Source organism: Mus pahari, chromosome 17 (genome assembly GCF_900095145.1).
Source record: "Mus pahari chromosome 17, PAHARI_EIJ_v1.1, whole genome shotgun sequence".
NCBI classification, from domain to species: domain Eukaryota; kingdom Metazoa; phylum Chordata; class Mammalia; order Rodentia; family Muridae; genus Mus; species Mus pahari.
The window spans coordinates 5,501,365-5,510,454 of record NC_034606.1 but is presented as its reverse complement, the minus strand read 5'-3'; the positions used below and the strand labels follow the sequence as shown (position 1 = coordinate 5,510,454).

Sequence of the window (9,090 nt, the reverse complement as noted above, 5' to 3'; positions counted from 1 at the left end):
CCGCGCGAGGGCGGGAAGCGAGCGGCCGGCCAGCACCTGCAAGGCCCGGTGGTCCCGCCCTCCGGCCCCCGGAGTGCGCAAGGCCGTCCTTCCCCTTCCGCCCCTCCCACATTCCCCGGCCGCACAGGCCCCACCCCCGTCGCGCGGCCGACCAGCCGTCTGTGACGTCACAGCCCCGCCCCCCGAGTATAAATACTGGCGTCTCTGGCACCGCCTTCCCACACTCTCTGGCTCAACTCTCGCCGCGGTGTTTCCGTTTTTCTCCCCGGTTGCCTCCTGCTCTGCTCTTCTCATCCTTCTCGCTCTGCTGCTCTGCGTAGTGACGAGGCTGAATCCTCTCCCCACCCAGTTCGCGCCTTTCTTCTTTTTCTCGCGCCGCTCCATTTCTCCAGTTCGGCTGCCGCCGCCACTGCTGCTCAGCTGGTGTCGGTGCCGCGCGTTTACCCCCACGTCGTCCCCGCAGCCTATGGCCCAGGCCGCCTTGGGTATTTCTGCTCAAGGTAACCACATCCCTCTTTAAAAATTCCGCCGAAAAAGAGAAGACGCTTTACCCGACTCTTTGGGCCGTTATCTCACGTGAGTACCGCACTTAGGGGGCGCGGGAGGGTCCGGCGCCTGGGCTGGGCCACGCCGCCCTCGGTGTCCCCGCAGTGCCCCGCAGCCGGCGGCCTCGAACATGGCGGCCGGCGGCGTGTGTGTGGCGGCGGCCGCCGGTGGCCCGGGCGGCGGCCGGCGCCTCGCGACCCCGGGCGGCCGCGGTTGAGCGAGGGGGGCGTGTGCGCGTGGGGCCGCGGTTGAGCGAGGGGGCAAGCTGGCGGTGGTCGCCGTTCCCTCTCGGCGGCACGCGGCCCCCACCCCGCTCCCGTGGTGCATTGCTGTTTCCGGGGAGGGGGCCCGGCGGCAGCCCGGAGGGCTGGGGGTCCCATCGCCCTCTCCCTGTCTCCGTGCCTGCAGGGGGTTGTGGTGCGGAGTGGACGGGCTCCGGCGGCCGGGGCTCCGGGTTATGAATGGAGCGGGGCGGGCCTCGAGCCGGCATCTGGTGACAGCTGGGAGGAGGCTGGATTCTTGCGGGCGGGGGAGGGGGTGCGGAGTGCGCGCTCCCCCTCTGGCGGTGGAAAGTTGACCTCACTCGGGGCCGGCGGCGGGGAAGCCCCGGTGTCAAGTAGCAAGCGAATAGGCCTTTGGCCCTTTCTGGAAACCTCGGCGCTGCTGACCCGCCCCTGCGGCTCTCCTGATTGGGCCAAGTCGCTTTCACTTACCCGAGTCACCTCCTGAAGCCTGGAGATTAGTCACCATGGCTTCGTTTTCTGGTCCTCGCTGTGATCGCGGGACAGAAAGAGGGCGAAGGGTAGGTTGATGAGGCTTATCAAGGACTCTGTTGGCTGTCAGCAGTTAGTGGTGGCTAAACGTTTTATGGTATTAAGTATCGTGGACGTGTGTTAACTGGTTAAACGAAGCAAGCAGTCGGGGACACTGTTTACAGCCTCAGGATGTTTGAGCAGATTGAACTCCGTTTTGTGGTGGATATGTTAGTTTGTTCTTGTCCTGTGGTGTTTTATCATTAATATATGCTCAGCCTGGTTGAGAGCTGATTAACTTCCTCAGGAAAGGATTATGTGAACTAGCCTGGCTGAAATAGGCCGGACAGGAAAGCATGCTTGGTACCAATAAGCCCTGAGGAATTCACCTAAGTAGGAAAGGACGTTTACATAAAATTGTAGGTTATAAAGATGAAGCGAGTAATCAGTTTCTTTCTCTAAGGTTTTAGTATGATTCCCAACAATGAACTCAGAGGGTACCGTCAATTTAGATCACACCGCTAACATTTTACTTACCTTCCAGCCATCTTACATTATGATGTCTGCATTACAGACATCAAAATGCTTCATAGCTCTAACTTTAGTATTTCCATACATTAAATACAGTTCCATACTCATACCAGTTTTTAGAAATTGGCAGTAAAATTCTCATTGTTTATTTGTACTGTATGATTAGTTTTTGTTGTTTGTTTGAGACAGGACGTCACTTTGTAGCCCAGACTTGAGTCTGATTTACCTCCCTCATCAGCCTGGTGCTAGGATTCCAGGTTCAGGATAAGTCTGGCGTGTATTTAGTAAGTTTTAACAAAGTGATGCCGGATGTTGTACACCGGTAATTTCAGGAAGTTCTTGAAGCTAGCTATGGTCACATAAAGCAAAATCCTGTGTCCAAAGAGGAGAAAGAACTTTATAATCTAAATCTCTGTCAAGACATAGAACATTAACACCCTCATCTAGCTCTCGTGACAGTTCACAGCAGTTCTTGTGAGGCCCATCTAGCCTGCCTTTTTTTTTTTTTTTTAAATCAAGGGACTTCAATGGAATCAATTGATATGCATGCTTTTGTGCAGAGGGCTTTTATTTAGCATATTTTATGTTAATAAATTGTTTCTGAGTAGTCCATTGTGTGTGTGTGTATATATGTGTGTGTGTGTATATATATATATATATATATATGCCCGATTTAAAAAAAAAAAAACTTTGCTGGGAAGTTGTGCATTCCTTTAATCCCAGCACTTGGGGCAAGGCAGATCTATGAGTTTGAGGACAGCCTGGGCTGTACAGAGAAATCCTGTCTAAAAAAACAAAATTTTTGTGGAAAATCTGCAAAGATAGAAACATTTGTAAAGATAGTGCCAAGAGGAAAACAATTTTGAGGAGTGTCAAGGTGGCTAGATTTGTAGTTGGTCAAGTGCTTGCCTAGAATCTCCAGCCCTGTGTGTGATTGCCAGCACCCTATAAACCAGGTGAGCAGCACACCTGTGATCCTAACCCTCACGTTCATTGTAGTCTCAGCCCTTGGGAAATGGAGGCAGGATTTCACCTCTTTGGCCACAGAAGAGTTTAGGGCCAGTTAGCCTAAGGCTGCATGACCTTTCAGCCCATCTCCACCTTCTTCCCAATTTACACAGGTCATTCTACAGGAGAGTAATTTTTCTTTCCTCTGTAGTTCCATCCTGGAACTAAAAGATCTGACTTCCTCTGCCTTTCAGGTGCTGGGATTCAAAGTGTGAGCCACCATTGCCTGGCTAGGAATTTGTTTTTCAGTACTGCCTTTCTTTCATCCACAGTTCACGGACCCCTTCCTTTATACTTTCTCCTCCAGATAAACATTTGCATTTACCCTGTATGTAAATGTCCATCCCTATGCACTACTTTTAGTATCTATTAAAATATCTTTAAAATCAGGGAGCCTTCATTTCCTAGTAGTATCTCTGTTAAATGAAAAGGTTTAAATATCACTGAAGGACATTAGTTGGTGTCTAAAGTTTAATGTCCTCAGTGTTTCACAGAATTGATCTTGAATTGCCATAAGCAGCAAATAATAGCTGTGAATAAAACAGGGAGAATGTCTTATCTAGGATAATTGTTACATTCCTTAGAAGAGGTAAGAATGAGCTAATTTATTTATTTATTTATTTATTTAGTTAGTTAGTTAGTTAGTTAGTTAGTTTTGAGACGGGGGTTTCTCTGTGTAGCCCTGGCTGTCCTGGTACTCAGTACTCTGTAGACCAGGCTGGGCTGGAACTCAGAAATCCGCCTGCCTGCCTCTGCNTCCCGAGTGCTGAGATTAAAGGCCTGCGCCAGCACCACCTGGCCATGATATAGTTTTTAAAAAGTAGGTGTTTGAAGAAGTAGAATGTTTTATAGATTAAAACATGGGAATATAGCTTGTTTGTTTAAATGCCTGCATCCATGATGACCATGGGTTCAATATATAGTACAGTAACAGAAAGTTGCTAGGTCAGTATATTATTTAGAATCTGAATATCATAGTTTTTGCAAGTTGTTTTGAGATAGCAACTTATAGAGCCTAGACTAGTTTTCAACTCCTTATCTTTCTGCTGTTACTTCTCAGGTGCTGGAGATGACAGACCTGGGTCACACAGCAGTTAGGAGTTCTCAGCAACCCTGAATGCTTTTTAACAGTGGTCAGTTTTGCTCACTAGGTAGAACATTTTTGCGTTGTTAAAGTTGCCTAGATCCTGTTTAGGTAGGTTATAGAGTACTTCTGAGAATTACAAACTCTTGACCTTGTATATAGTTTCTAGTTTAGTATCTGGTTCCCTTTTTACTACCCCCTTCTTAGGAAATATAATCAGGATGTAGTACTTTAAAGTAGTAACTACTGAAGCACACATGATAGATTTAGATTGTATATATAGCACTTTGTAAATTTTAACCCCACTCAGTTAAAACATTATCATCGAAATGACCGTTTCTTTTTGTTTGTTTTTCGAGATAAGGTTTCTCTGTGTAGCCCTGGCTGTCCTCTGTAGACCAGGTTGGCCTCGAACTCAGAAATCCACCTGCCTCTTAAGTGCTGGAACTAAAGGAGTGTACCACCACCGCCCAGCGAAATGACCTTTTTTTTTTTTTTTAAAGATTTATTTATTTATTATATATAAGTACACTGTAGCTGTCTTCAGACACTCCAGAAGAGGGCGTCAGTTCTTGTTATGGATGGTTATGAGCCACCATGTGGTTGCTGGGATTTAAACTCCAGACCTTCGGAAGAGCAGTCAGGTGCTCTTACCCACTGAGCCATCTCACCAGCCCTGAAATGACCATTTCTAAAGCACTAAATTTAGCACTTTTTTTTGTAGTATGACAAGCTTCACATTCATTTGCTTCTGGTGATAATAAAATGAAATAGGTCTATAGGGACTAGATAATAAGGAGAAAAGCTATATAGACTTGCTCAGGGCTTTCCCAGTTACTTTCTTTTTGGAGAGCCCCCCCCACCCCCACCCCACTAGTGTCTCCTAAGCTAGTCTCAGGCTCTTGTTTTTTATAAAGCATGACCTTGAACTCTTAGTTCCTGATCTGTTTGCACAAATCCTGGGATTACATAATATATGTACACCAGGTCTAACTTTTTAGTATTGTAGTAGGAATTTATAGCAAAGGATAATATGAACTTGACCAAATAGTTCCAAGATTGTGCTAGAATATTTGAAATCATTTTTGTCATTTTAAGACCTTGCTATTTAAAAAAAAAAAAAAACCTTGCTATGTAACCTAGGCTGACCTTGAATTAAATATTCTGCTTAGCCTCTGTAGAGATTACAAGTATATGGTACCATAAACAAGTGGAATGTCACTTTAATAGAACACTATTAAATAAGCTAAAACTTCCTTAAATCAACCTGTTTGAATTACAGCCTAATTTTTAAAATACAGAACTTTCTATTTTTCTTTATTTCTTTAGGGCGAACTTTCTGATCGAGTATACAACTACCCAGAAGGCCTAGGAGAAGTGCTGTATAGAGAGCAGTTCGACTTCAACGCTGAGCCACCTTGGGAACCTAGCTGATGATAGGGGGGTTCCATCTCCTAACTTGTCCATGTAAGTATCTTCACATCTGAGGAGATATAAATACAATTGAAATGCTGCTTCAAATTTTCAGAATTTGGAATTATGTCTCCTTCAGATTCTTAAAATTAACAAAACATTAGATAACAAATGTAAGGTTATTTGTAAGGTTAAATGTAAGGTGAGGTTATATGTACTATAACTTTGACTTGAATGCATAATGAAGAGTACTATATTTAGTGTACTTCAGGTATTTTATTGAGGTCTGGAGGCAAGGCTCAGTGGTTATGAGCACTGTGTTCTCAGCACCCATGTTAGGTTGTTCACAACTGCCTATAACTGCTCGAGAGGATCCCATCTTTACTTCCTGGCACCTGCATACACACGCACGTTCTCATATGCAGAGATGGACATATACATCCAGAGTTGAGTTGAAGTAAAAATAAAATCTCTTTAAAAATTGTATCAGTCCAGGGTTTTTTGTGTTTTTTTTTGGGGGGGGGTTGTTTTGTTTTGTTTTTGAAGTGTCTCAAGTCAGTTTGCCTGTTGTGTTACCTACCTTCCTTTCTATCTTTCTTTCTCTCTTTTTTTTTTCCTATTTTAGATTTATTTATTTATTTATTTATTATATGTAAGTACACTGTAGCTGTCTTCAGACACACCAGAAGAGGGAGTCAGATCTCGTTATGGATGGTTGTGAGCCACCAATTGGTTGCTGGGATTTGAACTCAGGACCTTCAGAAGAGCAGTCGGGTGCTCTTACCTGCTGAGCCATCTCACCAGCCCCTCTCTTTTTTTATCTTCATATATTCTGGATGGATTCTCTTATCATTGGAGACACATATTATATACATGCAAAGGATATATTGTTAGGTATCACATCTCTATAAAGATTTATCTATCTATTTAATGTACGTGAGTACACTGTAGCTGTACAGATGGGGTGAGCCTTCATGTAGCTGTTGGGAATTGAATTTTTAGGATCTCTGTTCCCTCCAGTCAACCCCGTTCAGTCCCCTGCTTGCTCCGACCCAAAGATTTATAATTATACCTGAGTACACTGTAGCTGACTTCAGACACACCAGAAGAGGGCGTCAGATCTCATTACGGATGGTTATGAGCCACCATGTGGTTACTGGGATTTGAACTCAGGATCTTTGGAAGAGCAGTCAGTACTCTTACCCGCTGAGCCATCTTGCCAGCCCTAATCCAGGTTTTAATATAATTTGGAGAGTGGATTATGACTTTAGAATATAATTTCTCATATTCAGTTACCTATTAGTAGGTATAAGTATTGGCTGAATCAGAAAAGGCTCAGACTTTGTAAATTGAAACTAGGGCTTCCTCAATGCTGTATATGTATGTGCTGCATTGAGTCAACATTCCCCAGCATCAGAGATATTTTAGAAAACATTCCCGTGTGTGTGTGTGTGTGTGTGTGTGTGTGTGTGTGTGTGTGTGTGTGTGTGTAAAGTGAGGAGGCAGCTTGTAGGATTTAGTGCTCTGCTTCTACCGTGTGGGTTCCAGGGATCAGATCCAAGTCTTCAGGCTTGGCAAGAAGTGCTGTACCTGTGATGCCATCTTGCCAGCCCCCTGGTAAAGCAAAAGATTCTGCCACTCTATTTGGTAAGGCTATATCCTAAAGCATATGAGTGTGAAAACAGTCTTAGCTCATTTTCCTAGTAATGAATATCCTGCTGGTCAAATGTTTCGCTTTTTATTTTTTTGAAAGAGTTGTATATTTCATAATTTGTTTCATCTATTAAACTTGTAGAAACAAATGGTTTGAAAGAGACTCCCAGCATACCATATTCCAGATAGTCAAGGATATTTTTTGACTACTTGATATTCTGTGCATGGATTATTTTAAAACTCTGTGCAAACTATAATATTCTCAGCAAGCTGGTTTAAGTTCGAGAGGCCCATCTATCTACTTACTTGTTTGTTTATTATTTTTTAGAGAGTGTCTTTCTAACTATAGTTCTGGCTGGCTTAGAACTGACTACATAAAGCAGGCTAGATTTGTGCTCTCAGATCCATGGTGCTATACCACCATTGACAGCTGGCAATCCTGTGCTGGGACAGTGGAGGTAAGAATCCTGGGACTCATTGACTAGCCAGGGTTGCCTGAATGGAGAAGCTCCAGGTTCAGTGAGAGGTTTTGTTTGAAAATGTGGATGATTCTTGAGAAACTTACTTCTGGACTCTATGTGTACACACATGACCTGCAATCTACACAGCCCAAGCATTAGGGACATAGTGGATCAGGAACTCATGGCTTGTCTGGGCCACATGAGACCCTGTCCTATTTGTTTGTTTCATTTTAACCAGTTGGGGTTTATTTTTTACATTTGTGAAGTGGTACACACATCACTGCACACTTAACAGAGGTTGGTGGACAGCTTGTGGAAGCCAAACATTCTTCCCCAATGTGAATCCTGAGTATTGAACTCAGGTTTCGAGGGTTGCATGACAAATACCTTTTCCTGGTGAGTCATATTGTCACTTTATTAAAAGATTTTTATAACAGATTTTAGTTAAGGTAGGGAAGAATAGAAATGAGAGGTGTTCCAGGGAAGAGGAGAGAGACATACTCAAGTATGGGTATGTACTTTGCAGAGGGTAGTAGCTATAAGGTCGAAAAAACTTTTTTTTTTTTTTAAATAGCCTTAGCCAACCAGGAACTCACTATGTACACCAGGCTGGCCTGGAACTCACAGCCCACAAAGATCAGCCTGCCTCTGCCTCTCAAGTGCAGGGATAAAGGCCTGCTCCACCAGACTTGGTAGTATGAGACCACAGTTAAAGATAAACTTAACTCAAATTTTTTGCTTCATTAAGTATTGGACTTTATTATTATTAGGGTACATTAGAGGACTGTTTTATGGCATCTGTTCTTTTGCAAATACTTACATTTGTTTATTGAGGTATGGATGGATGGATGGATGGATGGACATATGCCACAGACGGGACAACCTGTAGGAGTTGGTTTCACCTTCCACCATGTAGGTCCTTGGAATTGAGCACATGTTTTTGGCTTGCCCCAAGTGCAAACTAATTTGAGAGAAAACTTAATCTGAATTTGTGCTGAGTTGAAGCTATTTTTATTGTTCTATTTAGTGTTAATGTTCTTGAGTTTTGTTTTAGAAATCTTGTTGAGTGTTACATAATATCTAACTTGTACTACATAATTGTTCTTAATAAATCCAGAGATAACATTGTTTCGAGGGTTTCCACTAGAATAATAAATATAGTGCCTTAAAAATAAATACAGTCTCTTTGTATATGATAGTTGTGTTACTGGAATGAGAGTGAAGAATCATAGGATTAATCTGCTGAACAGTAATTGAAGAACTTTTAGAAGAACTTAAAACATTGTCCTTATGGAAATCCTTGCTATTTGACTGTATGAACTGTATTTGAGCTGTCTCCAGTACCCTACTAGTATTTTTGTGCTTATTAGTCTCCAGGATTGGGCATCAGGATGGGTTTTCTTTTCTCCCTTTCCCTGTCATTTATTCATTTATTTATAAATAATAACAGGGTCTCACTATTGTACCCACTGGAAATCACTGCAGTACTGCTTCAGCATTGGAATTACAGGCACATACTATTATTACACTTGGTTTCAGGATAAGGTTTTTAATCAACCATCAATTTTTGAGCTAGTTTATTCCATTAAGTAATTTTTTTTAAAAGATTTATTCATTTATTATATGTAAGTACACTGTAGCT

General features: G+C 43.0%; 1 protein-coding gene across 2 annotated transcripts in view; it reads left to right on the top strand.

Annotated features, from left to right (window-relative positions):
* The first annotated feature begins 220 nt into the window (after positions 1 to 220).
* The window catches only part of Azin1 (antizyme inhibitor 1), a 31,106-nt gene continuing 22,236 nt past the window's right edge, over positions 221 to 9,090 (top strand). Inside the window, exons 1-2 of one of the 2 annotated variants that reach the window (XM_021216461.2) lie at positions 221 to 576; positions 5,251 to 5,388. The gene's annotated coding sequence lies outside the window, so the exon portion shown is untranslated. The remainder of the gene's footprint in view (positions 577 to 5,250; positions 5,389 to 9,090) is intronic. The other variant, XM_029547987.1, reaches the window with a different exon arrangement.